This window comes from Garra rufa, chromosome 17, assembly GCF_049309525.1.
Source record: "Garra rufa chromosome 17, GarRuf1.0, whole genome shotgun sequence".
Lineage (NCBI taxonomy): Eukaryota > Metazoa > Chordata > Actinopteri > Cypriniformes > Cyprinidae > Garra > Garra rufa.
In genome coordinates, this window is record NC_133377.1 from 22883718 (window position 1) to 22904222 (window position 20505).

At 39.7% G+C, this 20505-nt stretch overlaps 1 long non-coding RNA gene across 2 annotated transcripts; it reads left to right on the forward strand.

The window, feature by feature from the left end:
* Positions 1-5702: 5702 nt before the first annotated feature.
* Positions 5703-18826, forward strand: LOC141290171 (uncharacterized). 2 transcript variants are annotated; one of them, XR_012340061.1, is made up of 7 exons: positions 5703-5724; positions 6025-6074; positions 6524-6978; positions 9137-9316; positions 16975-17224; positions 17391-17482; positions 17690-18826. It is a non-coding gene; the product is annotated as an uncharacterized lncRNA (long non-coding RNA). The 2 variants fall into 2 exon arrangements; XR_012340062.1 differs by having other exon boundaries at positions 17391-17460.
* Positions 18827-20505: the final 1679 nt, after the last annotated feature.

Below are 20505 nucleotides of genomic sequence, written 5' to 3' on the forward strand. Positions count from 1 at the left end.
CGACATTGGCCACTCCCTAGTAACCAAACAGAGTACCCTAGCAACCCAAAGCCACACAGGCATATCTTCCCACCTGAATGTCACAGAGACATGGGGGTTGGTTTAAATCACTCATACTGGCAACTACACTTTACATTGTCGTTATTGGCCACTCCCTAGCAACCAAACAGAGTACCCTAGCAACCCAATGCCACACAGGCATATTTTCAGACCTGAATGTCATAGAGACATGGGGGTTGGTTTATATCAATCATACTGGCAACTACACTTTACAGTATCGTCATCGGCCACTCCCCAGCAACCAAACAGAGTACCCTAGCAACCTAAAGCCACACAGGCATATCTTCAGACCTGAATGTCACAGAGACATGGGGGTTGGTTTATATCACTCATTCTGGCAACTAGACTTTACAGTGTCGACATTGGCCACTCCCTAGTAACCAAACAGAGTACCCTAGCAACCCAAAGCCACACAGGCATATCTTCAGATCTGAATGTTACAGAGACATGGGGGTTGGTTTATATCACTCATACTGGCAACTACACTTTACAGTCTCGTCATTGGCCACTCCCTAGCAACCAAACAGAGTACCCTAGCAACCTAAAGCCACACAGGCATATCTTCGCACCTGAATGTCACAGAGACATGGGGGTTGGTTTAAATCACTCATACTGGCAACTACACTTTACATTGTCGTTATTGGCCACTCCCTAGCAACCAAACAGAGTACCCGAGCAACCTAAAGCCACACAGGCATATCTTCTGACCTGAATGTCACAGAGACATGGGGGTTGGTTTATATCACTCATACTGGCAACTGCACTTTACAGTGTCGTCATTGGCCACTCCCTAGCAACCAAACAGAATACCATAGCAACCAATTAGCAAGACCTATATTTTTGTATCAGAATGTCGCATAGACATGGGAGTTGCTACTTTTGACTCATGCTAGCAAACTCTCCACATGCTACACATGCTAGCACTCAATGGCTTCATGCTAATAGCAATTAGCTAAGGGCTAATCAGGCAGAGACCTCTATAACACTCCATAGTAATGATCTTTGACAAGTAGCAACTGCATACCAACGCCATAGCAACTAGCCCGGTTACCTTAGCAACGGCCCTAGCAACCACCCAAATACTCTAGCAACCGCATAGCAACTTCCCTAGTAACCACCCGAGTACCATAGCAACCGCATTGCAACACCTTAGCAACCGCCCTGGGTACCCTAGCAACGGCCCTAGCAACCACCCCGGGTACCATAGCAACGGCCCTAGAAACCACCCCGGGTATCCTAGCAACCACCCCGAGTACCCTAGCATTGGTCATAGCAACCACCCCAGGTACCTTAGAAACCACATAGCAAAACCCTAGCAACCACCCCGGGTACCCTAGCAACGGCCCTAGCAACCACCCCGGGTACCATAGCAACTGCATAGCAACACCCTAGCAACCACCCTGGGTACCCTAGCAACCGCATAGCAACACCTTAGCAACCACCCTGGGTACCCTAGCAACGACCCTAACAACCACCCCGGGTACCATAGCAACCGCATAGCAACACCCTAGCAACCACCCTGGGTACCCTAGCAACCACATAGCAACACCCTAGCAACAACCTTGGTTACCCTAGCAACTGCATAGCAACACCCTAGCAACCACCCTGGGTACCCTAGCAACCGCATAGCAACACCTTAGCAACCACCCCTGGTACCCTAGCAACGGCCCTAGCAACCACCCGGGGTACCCTAGCAACTGCATAGCAACCACCCGGGGTACCCTAGTAACCACATAGCAACACCTTAGCAAACACCCTGGGTACCCTAACAACTGCCTAGCAACCTACCTGGTTACCCTAGCAACGGCCCTAGCAACCACCCCGGGTATCCTAGCAACCACATAGCAACACTCTAGCAACCAACCCAAATCAAAAGGCATATCTCCAGTACAAAACACTGAAGATACATCTGGATACTATTACTGCCTTTTTTTTTTACCATCAACCTACAGCACCCTACCACCCAGATTACACAAGCTACAACATAGCAACAACACAGAACATCTTAGCAACTACCTAGAAACTACCTAGCAACCACCAAGAGTACCCTACCAGCCACCAAGAACACCCTAGCAGCTAACTAATAACACTATAGCAACAAGCTACCAATCATCCATAGTAACCACCCAGAACAGCTTAGCAGCAATACAGAAATATTCTCCAGCATCACTGAGCAGTATGTGTGGACTGGAAGTTCAACAAGGCAAGAAAGTTCATCAGCAGTGTTATGGACGAATATGCCCCCATCATTAGGCCAGGTTCACTTCTCACTGCTGTGTGTGTGTGCACTTGGATGGGTTAAAGGCAGAGGGCCAATTTCGAGTATGGGTTACCATCCTTGACAATACGTCATGACTTTCACTTTTCACTTTCACTTTCAACATCTGAATAAAACTTGTTTATCGATTATGATGAAGACATGATGGGGTTCATTTATTAGATAAGGAAAATTATATATATATATTTTTAAAACTGTGACGTGTCATTAGTATATAAAATATTAAAGAAATTTACAAAATTGAAATTTTCATTGATGTGTACATTATATTTTATCTGTGTATCATTGCATTACCTATGTATATCATGGTAGACCATTTTAATTTAAACATTTTAAAGTTCTTTTTTAAAAGTTTTCTCTCCATTTTAGGTGGGAATTTATGTATATTTATATTTAAAGAATTTAATATTTCTGGTTGTAAGGATTATTGTTACTTAAAAAATTAATATTAAATTAAAAACATTTTTAATAAAAAAATGAATCACTCAGTTCATTACATATTGTCCTTATATTTTAATGACTATAACAATTAACAGTATTTATTTTAAAGTACTCATTAATAAAGAATGCTATTATATGACTCGTGCTGATCTAAAAAACAAGGATGGAAATATTTTAACTGTGTTTAACTTTTTAGTATGTGAAAAATGTAATTAATATACTTTTATAATTAAAACAAAATGGGCTTGTACAGTTTCTTATTGGTGCACATATTAAAAAAAAAAAACTACTGTCTCCATGAGCTCTCTCTTCCATATATGGATAAAAGAGTAAAGCTGCATGACTATTGGCTGCACAGCTGAAGTTCGCTGTGCTGATCTTAAAAACAAGGATAGAAATGTTTTAATTTAACTGTTTAAGTTTTTAATATGTGGAACCTTTAATTTATATACTTTAATAATTAAAACAAAATGGGCTTATACAATAAAAAAATTAAAATGAAAAACTACTGTCTCCATGGGCTCTTTCTTCTCTATGGATAAAAGAGTAAGGCTGCGTGACTATTGGCTGCGCAGCTGAAGTTCGCGGTGCTGATTGGCTGAGACATACAGCTACAGCAGAGACCAACGGCAGATGTTCCAGAATTGTCCTGAGGTGAGTAACAGTGGCTATTTTTCTAACTGCTGCCTTTATAACGATTTTTGTTAAATAAAATATGTTGGTGTAGACCTTTGTTGTTTAAAAGTTTGTGTGCATATTGCTGAATCTTAGCGCAATATTGCTTGAGCAAGAATGCTGTTTTTAAGGTATTTTAGCATAGATTAGTCGAAACGTGGCTGGAGCTCGACGGTGTACGTTAACTGTCAACGTTAGATACATTTGTCCTCATTGAATGTACTTTTAGGACAGTATTGATTCATAATCTTAATCGTCTATTTAAGAAATACTTTTGTTTGAGGTGGCTATGAGGCTTTAGAATTACGTGAGGCCTAATTAATGCAGCGTGTTGGGCGTTATTAACTCGTGAATGTGATGTTGATATTAACGGGGCTTACACGCTGACCGCCGTGTCTGACTGGCTAGTGCTGGCGAATCGGGTCAGATTCTCACACGGAGTCCGTGTGGTGTCGATATTAAGGGGGCTTATCTTTATATGTTTCGTCCTCTTCGCGGTCTGGGCAGCTAGCACGTCGAGCATAAATGAGCGCGAAATCTGTTGATCATTGGCCACAGAAAATATTGTTGAGAGACAGTATGCAATGTCAGCAAACGTACTTATTTGTTTACTACAATTTATAATCGTAATAATTAATATATTGTATAATGGTCATTTTTCATGGCTTTGAGTGAGCAGTTTGAAGTGATAACTACAAGTTTGAATGGTGGACGATTTGTGCTAACAATTTATTTATTTGAATAATGAATGCTTTAGGGAGGAGAGTGTGTCAATAATTTGGAAGGAAGAGCAAGCTGAATTTGTATTTTGTTTGTTATTTTTCATACACTGGCGACCATAGCTGCATTATTTTGATGAGGAATACAGTAAAGTAGTGATATTGTAAAAAATTACAATTTGAACATAATTTATACGTATGTAAATTATAAATAAGAAATAAATTAGGCAAGTTAATGTAGTAATTATTATGAAAAAACATTTCTCAGTGTTGAAACTTGCTGTAGTATTGAGTGAAAACTTATATTTTGTGATGAACTTTGATGCATTGTGTAGTTTTGTGATTAACTGATGTATTTTTGTATCGTATTCTTTGAATACAAAGTTAAACATGTTTTTAAGAGTTTTAAAGTACAATATTTTATGCAACATTGTTAATTAATGTTACATGTGGTCAGTTTGATTTATGTCTGCTAAATAAAGCCATCTAAAAAGTTACTGAACCCAAAGGTAATAGTTAAATCAGTTTCACAAATATATAAAGCTGCACAACTGCCCGATTGTAATTTAGTTTGCCATTACCAAAATAAATTTAAATTTAAAAAAATAATAAAATAAAGTAATTTTAGGTTGTATTAATAATTCACAATATTACTATTTTTACTGAATTTATCAAATAAATGCAGCTTTGGTGAGCATAAAAGTATTTTTTGTGGTTGCATTAAATGTTGGTAAATATTGCACTGGCTTCCTCTATTTTGTGTAGATGTGGTTGACATCAATATGTCTCTGATCTAATGTGTTGTCTGTGTCTGAATATATTTTCCATATGCCTATTAATTATATCTGTGCCTGAATATTTTAAAAATGACCATAAACACTGAATCAATCATTTATTTTTTAACCTTGACTTATACGCAGATGCATTGTCATGTTAGAAAAGAAAATGGTCCTGTCCAAACTGTTGCTATAACAACAGAAGCACACAATTTCCTAGAATATTATTATATGCTTAAATATTATGATTTGTACTCATGAAAATTACTACAGTAGTCTAACCGGTTCATCAGAAGGGGGTGTCCCAATACTTTTGGGAATATAGTGTATGTTAAGTATAAAATTAGTTTTTTTTTGTTGTTGTTGTTGTTGTTGTTGTTTTTTTTTTCTGGTTCAAGTCAAAAGAGGTAGGCTATACTGAAAGTCATAGACATGTGTTTTGTTGTTGTTAACTGTCCCATTTGTGTGCTGTCAAACATTCACTTGTTCATTTTTTTCTTTCTTTTAGACTGATCATTGAGCTTCATCTCCTGAGCGATTCTTGAGGTTTGTTGCATTATTTGGTTGTAGTACATTAAAAGGTGCACTATGCAGGATGAGGAAATTGTGAAATCTTGTGTTGAAATCAGAGAACTGATTGTTGTTTTTAAAGAAGCTAAATGGGAAACATGACAGTAGTTGATTTGTAGTGAACAGATTTTATGCCTGACATTTCACTTTTCTTTTCATATTTCAGCATTTCGAGCACTATATACTCCCCACTGCACGTTTTCAGGTATTTTTTTTGATATGGCTAAAATATGAACATGTGACAAGGCAATATTAATATGATACTAATGAGTTACTGATCCACTATATAGCATTGTTTAAAAAAAACACACTGCAGGAAAAACTATCATTGTGTGGGTGCTTGGGATTTTTTTATTCAAAATCTGATTACATTGAAAAACATTTAAGGATGCCTAGGCATATAACGTTTTTTTTTTTTTTTTTTTTTTTTTTTATGGTAATATTGATCCAATTTCACTTTACAAAGGTATTTATCTTTAATTCTGTGTTTATTTTTGTTTTGCAGACTATCTATTCTGAGCACGACCTGCATTTTGCTCTGCAGCTGAACGCCTGGTTAGTGTGCAAAATGCCTAAAGCCGCGGTCACACTAGACTTTGAGCAGTGGATCCTGCTACGGTCATGGTATGACGTCATGCTCTGTTTAAAAAGTAAAATTCACATGACAAATAGAAATATGTCTAACATATAATCTACTACACTTTTTTTAGGCTGCAGTTTTAAATGCATGTACTTTTTATTCAGCTACGAGGTCATGCTGTGATGTATTGATCTGCTGTTGCTCACACAGTGCGAATTCGCAGTTCATAGTTCACCAAGATTGAATGCAGCTAAATGCAAAAACCTTTCACGTGGGTTTCCGTTTCTGGCCTGATGCATTCACATGCGTATGAATGGAAGTCAGTGGAACGAAATGTCTAGTGTGATCACGGTTTAAATGATGCTTGGTCTTTTTTTTTTTTATGATAATCATTAATGTTGCCTAATATGCCTTTCTTTTCTAGGTTTTGGATTTTCTCCGAGCAGCAGTTCTTCTGTACTGTTCTTCCCACCCACTGTCCCCAACCCTTCACCCTCTCTCCTTCCCTCCTCAACCCACCCACCCAAAAAAAAAAAAAAAAAAAAAAAAAAAAAAAGTTCATTTATTTTAATACTAAGTTCACCTTTTTTGTTCAACTGTTACTGTTCTTTGAAAAAAGTGAATTCCTTTTAATTCTAGGTTAATCTTTTTTTCTTTTTTTTTCATCTGCTCTCTGCTGTTCTTTACTTTGGAAAAAAAAGTTTATTCCTATTAATACTAGATCCATAATTTATTTTATCTTTTACTGTTCTTTTTATATATAACAAAAGACGAAAACTATTAGCCATTTTTTGTAAGTTGTTCTGTTTCTTGTCAATTAACTAACTTGTTTTTTCTTGAGAATACTTTGCAGGTTGTATCACTTCAGCATTTTGTGAAGTAAGTGACTATTATTTAAAAATAGTTTGTATAAAAATGTTTAATGAATACTAGGGATGTGACGAGATCTCGTGAGAGTGTGACTATATCCTCACAAAACATTTTGCAGTGTTTACATTACAGCCGCTTAGGGCTGGGCGATTAATCGAAATCGACATGTAGAACCAATAATCGATAAAATTTTTCCAGGTCAATTATTTCAATTACTTTCCCTTTAAAAACAACACCCGCTCCGTTACGTTATTCCGCCGACATGTGGAAAGCTTAAACGGTATTAATACAGTAAAAAGTATTTACAGAATATACAAGAGTAATTTTAATTAGAACAAATACTGCTTATTTTCTACTTTTAATATGAAAACATTGAAAATAATTTATTTTGTTTCCAAAACTGCAAGTTATTTATTTTCAATAATTAGTGACTTTTCATTTTAAGCAATGTCTGCTTTAATTTCAGTTGTTCAACACTAATGGTCAATAAATAATCATAGATAGTACATAGTGTGTGTTTCCTTCAATTATTTTAAAATCAAGTAATGCACCCTTCATTAAATAATCTCTCATTTGTAATATGTGAACAGTTCACTGACAAGTTTTGTACAGTAAATATATGAGAACTAAAAAAAAAAAAAAAAATTATATAAATATAATTTTATTAATAAATAAAACAATCGTTCATTAATCGTAATTGGGTTAAAATGTTCAATTAATCAAGATTTTGATTTTAGGCCAAATCGCCCAGCCCTACAGCTGCTCCATTAATCGTTAAAATATTGTGATCTCCATTCAAAAACCCACACAATCTTATTCCAGAATGACAACGATTCACATCGTGCTGTTCATGCTCTACTGATGCGTACGATGTGAAACAGGTGTTAAAGACATTTCCGTCTGCATTCATTCTGCTGTTGATCCAGAAAGGGCAACACAAACAGTCTTTTCAAAAACAAAACAAAAAAATATTTCTGTGTTACACACATTTAAATGACAGAAGTACTACGATAAAAGTTTATAGTTTGGGTATAAGCGCTTATTGTAACACTAGCGATCAAAACTAAGTTTCTTTACATATGTATGTATTGTAATTATTTTCCTCTTCGTAGGTGGTGATAACTGCACGTTTAAGTATTTATCATTGAATCATCTATTCAGGAGATTGCAATAGGGAAAAATAAATCTTTATTAATTGAGACACTGACACTAAAATTTTGTTAGAATATATTTTTTAAAAGACTTCAAACATTTTTTCAGAACCACTAGTAAACTGTTATTTTGTTTAGATTTCCGGTCTTTTTTATTTTCTTCAGAATCATGAGAGAATCGTAATCTACATTTTATAAAAAAAATAAATATGTTTTTCAATTTATCCAGAATCATACAGCTTTAGTTAACATGTTTGTTACAGCATGTACTTTATGAAATTAAACTTCTATTTTAATAAATTATAAGTTCATATCAAAATTCTCATGGATTTTGTGTTTTTCAGTTGAATAAAATAAAAATTTTGCCTATATATTTCATCATTGAAAATTTCTTTAAAGTTTAAAAATCTTGTCTCGTCTCATTCTCGCGAGCCCGTGTCTCATGGGATAATGGTCTCGACACCCCTATTGAGTACATCTATTTTTTTTATTGTAGCACTAAACCCATTTTACAGACATTTGTATTCAGAGATCTTTTCAAATTTGTAACGAAGCAAAGGTAACAGTTATTTGCTAAACACTTATTTAAGAGACATGTTAAATCAGCTGCTTATTATTTGAATCAGCTGGTTTTGTTTAATTGAAAACCAAACAGAATAGATGATTAGAACATTAAACTTGGGTCCTTAAATTCCATTTAGCTATAAAAAGCGTTAAGTATTGTTATCAAAAAATTGCAAAAGGCTGTAATTTCACTAAATAAACTAACTCTAATGTGAATTGCATTTGAAAAATAAGCACTGGTTTGTTTAAATACATGCAGCATGTGAAGGTGCTTTCGGAGCATCTCTACAGAGAGAGCGTCTCATTTACACAATTTCTGTGTCTGTATAAGCTAGTAAAGCTGAACTCTTTGACCAAGTTTTTTCTTTGTAATTAATGTGTTGTTCATATGTCATGGACAATTTTATGTTGTCCTTGGTTTTTCTCATATTTTGTCTTTTGATCTTTTGAAGGATGCCTCGGAAAGGTAGGAGATCCCAGGCTCAAAAAATCCGTTGGACGAAGTTAGACCTGACAGGACAGAAGGGTATGACAGGCGTTGCTCAGTTTCCTACTGAACAGCACGAAGAAGATGATGACAACACATCTAGAATTCTATCCGTGCAGGCGTCTCATTGCCAGGGTGATGCAAGGTATGATGTTTTCTCCCGAAATCATCAGTGCACATGTATAGCTCTGACATTCCTTGCATATCACAGTGAGGGAACTTCGTTTAAGCAGTCTGATCTTGACAGAGTGCTAGAGGAGGGTGATGCTTTGTATGTCGGCATTAAAATGCAGCTTATTGCTGAACAAAGATTCCTACTGGATCATTTAAGTATGCGTGAAGTACCTGTGAGCATCACAACTTCTAACCACACCTACAGCGTCCAAAAGTCAGATGTGTTGATGGGATATCTAAGAGCCAGAGGAACTCCAGAAATGGAAAGATGGTGGCTTCCTCTTGATGAAAGACTTCAGTGTCTCTCAACAGATGTCAGCCATGCACTGCTTATGGTTTCTCCAGAGTGCTTTGCTGTGTTCAGAGATGGATCTGGAAGATATGGATATTTTGATTCACATTCCAGAACTGCTACAGGTTTCCCACATCCAACTGATGATGGAACTGCAGTTATGCTCAGTTTCACTTTACTACATGACATGATTTCCAGATTATGTCTGCTTTTTCGTAACCGTGGTGCTGAGACTTGCTACGAATTCATGCCTGTTGAATTTGAAATGGAACAAACGTCTGAGAAACCATGCTCATCCTCTACATGTGTGTCACCATTAGAAGTAACTTCATCTCAGCCAAAACCACAAACAAATGCTGAAGTAAAAATTTCTGAGCATCTCATTACAGATGACAGAAACCAAAGCATTGCAAGGGTTATCAAAGCAAACAAGCAGCGAAGAAGAAAGAAAATGCGTAAAATTGTTTTTGAAAAGCAAGAAGCAGAACTTGGGGGTACATCTTCACATTTTGAAGTCCGAAAGCAAAAGCAAAGAGAATATGAGAGAGAGAAATATTCCACCAATTTGCAGTTTCGGATGAAGAAAATGGAGATTATCAAAAAGAAGTATGATCATGATTTTTTTGCCAGGCACAAAAAGATGGAGTACATTACCAGGAGGTACAACAAGGATCTTCTCTTCCAGAAAAAGCAGAAGGGGTACATAATTAAGCGGTACCACACTGATGCTCTCTTCCAGAAAAAAATGAAGGAGACCATGGACAGAAGGTACCATACTGATGCTGTTTTCCAGGGGAACAAGAAGGACTACATGGCCAGGAGGTACCATACTGATGCTGTTTTCCAGGGGAACAAGAAGGACTACATGGCCAGGAGGTACCATACTGATGCTGTTTTCCAGAGGAACAAGAAGGACTACATGGCCAGGAGGTACCATACTGATGCTGTTTTCCAGAGAAACAAGAAGGACTACATGACCAGGAGGTATCATACAGATGATGGTTTCCAGAGGAACAAGAAGGACTACATTGTCAGGAGGTACCGTACTGATTCTGTTTTCCAGAAGAAAATGAAGGACTATATGGTCCGGAGGTACCACACTGATGCTCCTTTTCAGAAGAAAATGAAGGACTACATGGCCAGAAGATACACAAGTGATGCAGACTTTAGGTCACATCACATTCTACTTTGTACTCTCCAGAAGAAAAAAAGGTGTCTAGCTGATGCTGGATTCCACATTCTTCACAAGCTGAGATGTGCATTAAAGATCAAAAGAAAATACAATCATTACATTCGTCCCAGTCAGGATGCACCCACTCCTGACGCGATAAACCAGCTTGTGTCCAACAGCTTGGTGCAAAAGGCCATATCTGCATTTCGGTGTCAAGTTAAGCATGGTCCAACTTACGTCTGCACAGTCTGTCACAGGACTCTTTTTCCGAATCAAGTCAAGATCTGTAATAGAACACTTTATGTCAAGAATGTTCTTGTTGCAGCCTGTTGCTTAACCGGAAAATATGTCCATGCTTGTGACAGTGCCTGCACAGTTTCTTGTGCAGTTCCAGAAGAGAGAAGACAAGAATGGATCTGCCACACTTGTCACAATCATCTGAAGAGAGGATCTATGCCCTCTATTGCAGTGGCAAACAACCTCGAATTGCCTCCCATCCCTGCAGAACTACTCGAACTGAACGTGCTTGAGCGACAGCTCATTGCCAGAATCGTTCCCTTCGCAAAAATAGTTGCATTGCCCAAAGGACAGCAAAGAGCAGTGCATGGTGCTGTTGTGTGTGTTCCCTCTGAGGTGGAGCAAACGGTCAACTGTCTGCCACGGCCTAGTAGTGAGTCGCAGCTTCTACAGGTAAAGCTGAAAAGGCACATCAAGTTCAAAGGGTACCAACACTTCCATACGGTGAATATGCACAATGTGCTAGCCGCTTTAAGGAAGCTGAAAGCTACGCATTCAGAGTACAGGGACATCGTGATAAGTGAAGCTGCCACATTTGAACTTCTCCCTGATGAAGAGCTGGATGACACAGCGGAGAAACAGGAAGTTGTTGCCTCTGAACAGGATGACCAGAACGTCAGCACTGAGGAAAAGGATGAACTCAGGCCTGGACTCACTCTGGACACATGCATGCAGCCACTTGACATTGGACAGGACTTGCTGTCGTACGGCGAGGGAATTTTCAGCATTGCGCCTGCTCAAGGGAAAAAGCCAGTCGGATTTTTCCGGATTCCAAAGTTGGAAGCCATGTCTTTCCCTGTCCAGTTTTGCACTGGACAGAACACAATTGATGAGGCGCGACAAGTTGCATTGTCACCGAGCATGTACTTCAATGCTAGGCTGTTCTGCGTGGATACTCGTTTCGCCAAAGACCAGAGTTATCTCTTCTTTGCACAGTTTGTCACTGAAACGCACATGGCTAGAAACAGCATGTCTATCCAGTTGCGAAAAGGCAAACCCGTTACGAGAGATGGACGTAGGATCTCCAACAAGCTTCTTCAGGACGATCGTGAGGTGGAAAGGCTGGTCCACAGCCGTGACGCCACAAGGTTCATGCAACCCTTGAGGGGCACTCCATCTTACTGGGAGAAAACGTTGAGAGATCTACAGGCCATGATCCGGCAGTTGGGGACTCCTACTTTTTTTTGCACTTTTAGTGCAGCCGAAATGCGATGGCCAGAAGTTATAACGGCAATCAAGGCTCAGCAAGGTGAAGAGGTTGACTTTTCGGAGCTTGACTGGACGACGAAATGTGAAATCCTTCGTAGTAACCCCGTCACCGTCATGCGGATGTTTGAGAAACGGGTGGATGCGTTAATGACTCATCTGCTTTTGTCACCTGCTCAACCCATCGGTGAAGTCGAGGATTACTTTTATCGAGTCGAGTTTCAAGCCAGAGGAAGCCCTCATATTCATCTGCTGGCCTGGGTGAAGGGGGCGCCAGAGTTCGAAAATCAGTCTGATAAAGAAGTGTGTGACTTCATTGACCGTTACGTTTCCTGCCAGTTGCCGGACCCTACCACCGACCCCGAGCTTCATAAAATCGTCACCGAAGTTCAACTTCACAGCAGGAAGCACTCCAAATCTTGCAAGAAAGGAAACCTGTTGTGTAGGTATGGGTTCCCTAAACTCCCCGTCTCTGAGACCACCATCACCCGTCCACGACCACCGCGTCCTGAGGAAGAGGAGGACGAAGACCCAAACCGCCCAGACGGAAAGAAGGCAAGACAGGAAGCTGTCCGAAAAGCGATAAACGACGCGAGGAAGAAACTCAAGCCGGTGTGGGATTTGTTAAATGATCCCCAGGCCTCCTTTGACAGCTTGTCAGACCTGCTGGCCAAATGTAATCTGTCCATGAAGGATTACAATGGTTACGTTGAGGCATTGACCACTTCGAGTGTGATTTTGCTGAAGCGTGATCCAAAGGAGTCTTGGGTGAATGGATACAACCCAGATCTGCTGAGGGCATGGAACGCCAACATGGACATTCAGTTTGTTCTGGACTCTTACAGCTGTATCATGTACATGCTGTCTTACATTTCCAAGCCAGAGCACGAAATGAATGATTTCCTGAAGAGCGTCATCAAGGGTGTTCGCGAAAGCAACGTGAACGAAGAGGACGAAATGAAGAACATAATGCAGGCCTACTCCAAACACAGGCAGGTGAGCGCTCAGGAGTCTGTGGCAAGAACATGCAGCTTACCAATGAAGAAGTGTTCGCGAAACGTTGTGTTTATACCGACGGATGACGACGCCCTGAAGATGAGTTTGCCCCTTAGTGCCCTGCACAACAAAGATCCTGATTCAGAGGATGTCTGGATGTCAGGTATGATAGACAAATACAGAGCAAGGCCTCAAACACTGGAGTTCGAGATGATGTGTCTGGCGGACTTCGTCTCCAATTACCGTGTTGTGTATGGTCGGCAAACTCAAGGAAAGAATGTCCTCCGACTGCTCAACGGTATGGGCTTCATTCAGAAGAGGACTGTTGGTAAGGCTGCGATCATCAGGTATGCTCGGTTTTCGGAGGAGAAGCAACCGGAAAAGCATTACGGAAGACTGGTGAAACTTTATGTGCCACATCGCTTCAACGAACAGCTGAAACCCCAGCGATATCCAACTTATCAGGAGTTTTACAAAGGTGCGTTTGTTGAACTCCCGGCACACCCCGGGCTCCTGATGCCTGTCTGCGCCATAGTCAAAGCACACCAGGAGAACTATGAAAAACACAGCAAAGAGGTGGATCAAGCATTTGAACAGCTGCAGCGGGAAGGACCACCTGAGAATGCTTGGACCGCCTTTGCGCCTGAAGTTGACGTAGATCGCCTGGAGTGCATAGCGGAACGAGAAGACGTCGATCCAGAAGAAGATGAACAAGACGATGTCCCGGAATACCAGATTCTTCGTGGAGATGGAGACGGAGTCGTACCACAGATAGAGGCACCACAGATGACTGCTGAATTTGTCAGGAGGATGTTCAGGAGTCTAAACGAGACGCAGGCAGCCATTTTTTACGCTGTCCGCCAATGGTGTCAGAAGCGTGTGTGGGGTCACAATCCAGAGCAGTTTTTTTACTTTTTGTCAGGCGGTGCTGGCTGTGGGAAGTCACATGTCATCAAGTGCGTACACGCGGAGGCAACCAAGATTCTGCGACAACTCCCTCGACTCCGGGAAGAAGGGGATCTCTCAGTGCCTACGGTGCTGTTGTCTGCTTTTACTGGAACGGCAGCATTCAACATCTCCGGTAAAACGCTGCATTCCCTTTTAAAGCTGCCACGGAGTCTGAAGCCACCATACCAGGGACTTGGAAACTCCCTTGATGAAGTGAGAGCAGCTTTACGTGACGTGGAGATCCTTATCATCGACGAGGTATCCATGATCTCAAAGGACATGTTTGCTTACATCAACTGGAGATTTCAGCAGATCAAAGGCAGCAAGAAGCCTTTTGGAGGGATCTCTTGTCTCGCCGTAGGGGATTATTATCAGCTGCCCCCGACAGGTAAAGCCAAACCGCTGTGCGTGTTTGAAGAGGATGTGCTGGACTTCTGGAAGGACAATTTTCAAATCGTCACCCTGACAGAGATCATGCGCCAGAAAGAAGACCTCGCTTTCGCTCAGCTGTTGAACAGACTGCGAGCAAAGCCGAAGGCCGAACCTCTCAGGGAAGACGATAGAGCTTTGTTACTCCAAGCTGTGAAAAATTCAGAAGACTGTCCGCGTGAAGCTCTTCACATATTCGCCACCAACAAAGAAGTCCTCAAGTTCAATACCGAGACTGTGCAGGCCCTTTACACTGACATCATAACAATTGATGCCGAAGACTACAGGAAAGACCCCACAACAGGAGGAATGAAGAGACTACGCAAACCCGCCACTGGAAAAAAGGACAACTTACTTGACACCATAGAAGTTGCCGTGGGAGTTCGTGTAATGGTGACCAGGAATCTGGACGTAGAAGACGGAATCGTCAACGGATGTTTTGGCAGGATTGCAAACATCGTCACCAAACAGAAGGATGGATTCACCACAGTGGAGATGCTAGGCCTTCAACTCGACAATCCAAACGCCGGCCAGAAACACCGCAAAAAAGTAGGAGGTGAAGAAGACGTCTTGGTCTACATCGAGAGATCCGAAGAGACTCTGAGGAAAGGAGCGGTTCGTCGTCAGTTTCCCATCAAGTTAGCTTACGCCTGCACAGCCCACAAAGTTCAAGGCATGACGATGCAGTCTGCAGTAGTGTCCTTGAAGAAGATTTTTGAGCCAGGAATGGCCTACGTTGCCCTTAGCAGAACCACTTCCCTACATGGATTACACATCACAGACTTCGACGAGAAGAAGATATATGCAAATCCTGAAATCACAGCCTCTTTGCAGGCCATGAGGACAGCACCAGTCGAAGAAATTATGCCACTTCTGCGGCACGTTAGGGAGGACAGGCAGGAACATACCCTCACCATCATTCACCACAACACAGAAGGACTTGGACCCCACATTGAGGACATCAGATGGCATCATGAGCTGCGTCACGCGGATATTCTCTGTCTGACGGAAACACACCTGTCCGGATCGTCAACTTCATCGGATCTCCAATTGGACGGATATAACCTATTTACCCGCAACAGACACGTCTCCTACTCCACGCATCAAGACATTGGGAAGAAGAACGGAGGTGGAGTCGCAATATATTGCAAGGAGCACATTCCAGCTCAGCCCCGGCAATATATACAAAATGTGACCGATCTGGAGTTCGTTGTCATCAAATTAGATTCGCCAATAAAGGCAGCCATCGTAGCTGTGTATAGGCCGCCACAGTACAATATTGGTGATTTTTTGACTAACCTGAAGGGTATGCTGGATTATCTTGACCTCGCACACGACGACCTTGTCATCATCTGTGGAGACTTTAATGAGGACCTCCTGCACACTGGGAAAAAACCTATTCTGGAGTTGTTTGAAGCTCGAGGGTACACTCAACTGATTACAACAGCGACGACGGACAAACACACACTACTCGATCATATCTTCATTTCGAATCCGGACCTCTGCCTTCAGTCGGGTGTAATACAGAGCTACCACAGTTACCACAATCCTGTGTACTGTGTTTTGCGTTTGACATAGGTGGTTTTGTTTTGGTTGTCGTTGGGAAATGTTTTGCAGTGTAATGCCAACGGGTTGGCTTGCATGGTTGTGTTTGTGTTATGCCATACAGAACCGTTGGGACCAAGCATGCATTAACGGTGCGGGTTGGGCTTTCCAACAGCCTTAGCCAACGGGTTGGCGTGTATGGTTGAGTTTTGGTGTTAGGCCATACGGAACCGTGGCACTGTGCATTCATTTACGGTGCCAGTGGGCTCAGAACAGCCTTAGCCAACGGGTTGGCGTGTATGGTTGAGTTTTGGTGTTAGGCCATACGGAACCGTTGCACTGTGCATTCATTAACGATGCCAGTGGGCTCAGAACAGCCTTAGCCAACGGGTTGGCTCGTATGGTTGAGTTGTGGTGAGACGTATGGTCGTCTTGAGGTTTTGTGGCGCTGAGCTACCAGGATACAAGAGTAGTACCTACAGCAGCAGGAAGGACGAAGATAGAAGTAGACTGGCAGCTTCAGGGAGGACACTGGCAGCAGCACCAGCGATAGACAAGATACAGTGAGCTCCAGGGAAGCAGTAAGTGAGTAACAGCACTAACATGAAGATAGCAAGGTAAAGGGGGAGGTAGTAAGACAATATTATATTAGAAGTTTTAACTTGAATTTGTTCGACAATCTGTACTAAATGTATTATATGCAGTTCACTGTTATTCTGTCATTAATATGTGCCCTTCTGTAAAGTTGCAGGAAGAGACAATAGCAGTCCTGTCCAAGACTGGATGCTACTCTGCAATATACCATCCAAGCTAAGTGTTTAAACATTTTGATTCAATCACTGTACTACTGCACATCATAACCACATTTGTAGGAAAATATTAATCCTAATCTCATTTTGATGTTGATGTTTTCCAGCAGTTGAAGTCAGAATGCCTGAGAAGATCAAGTGTGCTACAACACTAATGATGACAGCATCTGAATACCGGCATCTGTGGTAAGCATAAGATTAGAATTGGTTTTGAAGTTTGGAAGATTGTTTTGTGACTAAATAAAAATTAGTAGTGTCTTTCTGTAGAGTTAAGTTGTGAATTTACTGTTATTTACTAGTTTATTAGTATTTGTGTATGCTAATGATCCCATTATTCATTTATTATTTACAGGATGGGATCAGTAGTTGATGGCACTGAAGACAGGAGTAAGGCCAATGCTGAAGACAGAAGAAGCAGAGAAGTAAGCATACTAAAGCACTGATGTAAGTTCATAAATACTTCTAGTAAAATCTAGTGTTTCAGTCCATTTTTATTATACTCTGATCTTAGAATTTTAAAGTGTAAACAGTTCTCCTACAACACAAATCACACCTGCTTTCAAACTTTGTTTTTCGTACGTCTTGATGAGTCAAAACAATTCAAATATATTTACTAACGGTATCACATCTGTTATACTTCCTCTATCACAGGACATCCAGCCTGCAAGACGAGTCAGATCCAGTGACTAGATGGCGGGCGATCCTCATCTAATAATCGGATGACCAGTTAATGACCAGTTAATCTTAATATATTTAGAAATTATTTGACCATACAACATAATTGGTTTAATTTCTAAATATATTAATATTTCATATATTAGGTCAATTGATTTACATAATTGGCTTATTTTTAAATATATTAATATTCCATATATTAGGTTAAATTAATGTGTTTTTGCAATGTCTGCACCATGCCAGAGGAGGATGGGTGTCCCCCTTTGTTGAGTCGGGTTCCTCTCAAGGTTTTTACCTCCTAACTTTATGGAGTTTTTTCCTTGCCACTGTCGCCATTGGCTTGCTCACTGGGGGTGTTGTGCCAGATCCTGTCTCTTTCTCGGGTCCTTTCCAACTAGGGCTTCCAAAACAGGGGTTTTTAGTTGATTAAAATCGTGTAAATAATTAATTAGTATTAAATTAAATATAGGACTGCACAATTATTAAAAATTAAAAATGAACCATGTTATGGCGATTATCAAAACTAAACCAGCTGCAATTCTTTAAACCACTGTATAAGTGTATATATATATAATAATAATATAATGTGTATCTATCTGAGCATCCGCGTGTATTTACATTTGTGACTATGTATATATCTTTATTAATTTATATGTAACTGTCTCTCTCTCTTTCTCTCTCTCTCTCTCTCTCTCTCTATATATATATATATATAATTATAAACATAAAATTTATTCAAAAATAATAATTAAGTGATGTTTAAAATAAGTGTTTTACGATTTAAAGCTTAGTTATATTTTATTATATATTGAGTAACATAAATTTATTTTATAATTCTGTAAAGTAAAATGGTGATATATTCATATTTTATATTAGACAGTACAATTGTCGCATTGCAACAGTAATATTTCTGTTTTCACTTTTATAATTTAATAGTGGTAATACAATAAGGGTATAATATTTAAATGACTTCACTGAAATAATGTTTACCGGTAGTCAATAAAACACTTTAGGATCTAGATGCGTGACTGGGATCAGGATTGGTGGACAGGATTTGGCACAACAGGTGCTTTTTTTAATAATTTTAATAAACATTTTAGGTGAATTGGCAAATCAAGCCTGTTTGTCTTTATTGAATGGTACATTGAGATGGTAAGAACTAAATTTTAAATAAGGTTTATACATGTCTCTAAACGAAGACCACATTAAGTGTACATTTATTTATTGTTTTATTATAATTGTGCAAATTAACTTTGTGTACTTATCTACTTCAAGACCACAATATGTCTGAATATCCAATAAGCAAACTTTAGTCTCTAAACCTGAAAAAATCACACTCTTATTTGATCTGGAGAGGTTGTCATTAATCATTTGAGTTTTCACTTCTTGGATTGCTTTTATAGCTAAGAGGAAGATCATTCACTGCTTATATGTCACTCATGTTGAACTGCATGCTAGTACTACACATGCTATATTTAGTCTGTCATTCTATGGTAGAAATAATACAAGTGTTATGCAGGTTTGTGGTTCTAAATTAAGCAACATTACATTTTTATAACCTGCCTTGTCTCATCTGAACAAACGTCCGCTTTACTTTCACTTTGTGCTCAATATATAAAGAAAAGATGAATGTTTCTACATGATTGTACAGCTAATAGAATCACACTTTCACTATGGAACCTGTTCACAGACTTTTGTGAACTTTTGAGACTCCACCAATCTCAAGAGCATGACATCCAGGAGCTGGCTCTATCTCATGCCTTCTTTCCCAAGTCTCTAGAGAATTTTGGAGAACCAGGTTTGTTTACCAGGGGACCTTAGTGGACCTCTCATCACTTGATATAGCAGTGAGTGACTGACAATTTTCAGTAAAATATTGTTAAAACTATTGATGCATGTATTTATTTTTTTATTGATTAATTATAAGTTAAACGAAAATCCGATAACGGAGTGTTTGTGGGGTTAGGCTTAAGACGCCTGTAGTCTCTATGAAGTGGTCGACCCGGCTTCGATGCTGCCATCTGGCAAGCTTTTTTTTTTTTTTAACCCTTTCAGTGGTAAATTTAAAATATTCTGGCATACCGCAGGGAGTGATTTTTTAAGCGAACATTATTTTAGTCGTTCGTCATTGTTTCCATGGCGACGCCACAAGCTTGTCACTTGGTACAACACAGACACAATTACACTGAATAAAAGATCGCTTTTATTCCGTTTTTCCTTTTTTATTCAGAATACTCACACACATGCTTACCATGTCGTGAACTATCTGATATTCCGATCCACAAATATGTGTGAATTAGTCTGCTTCATTGTTTAAAACCCTATATAAATGACCTGGATCGTGATCTATAATGTGAGATGGCTGCCGCCATGTTTGTTCGCGCTGCCGTTCAGAGTCCCGTCAGCCGTCTGACAGCTTCTGTAAATGTCTTTTCAGTTAGGAGACGATATGAAAGATTTAATAAATGCTCATTTATTTATAATACATCCATTGTACTTATGTTAAATGTATATTCTATTCATTATAATGCATTTTTTACTATATAAAATATAACGTGGTTTTGCAGGAATTCTAATCAGGCGCTAAAAATAATACAAATTAGAAAGTCAATTGAACCAGTAGTAAGATCACTCTGGGTCCTAATGGACACTTGATTCTGGGTGGGGACTGGATTTCTCATGACACCACTGATTAACAGCACGTTTATCCCGAAATAAATACAAGTAAGTGGCTGGTGAACAAAAGAAAAAAAAAGAAATGAAATAGTAGATATTAAAAAAAAGACTATGGT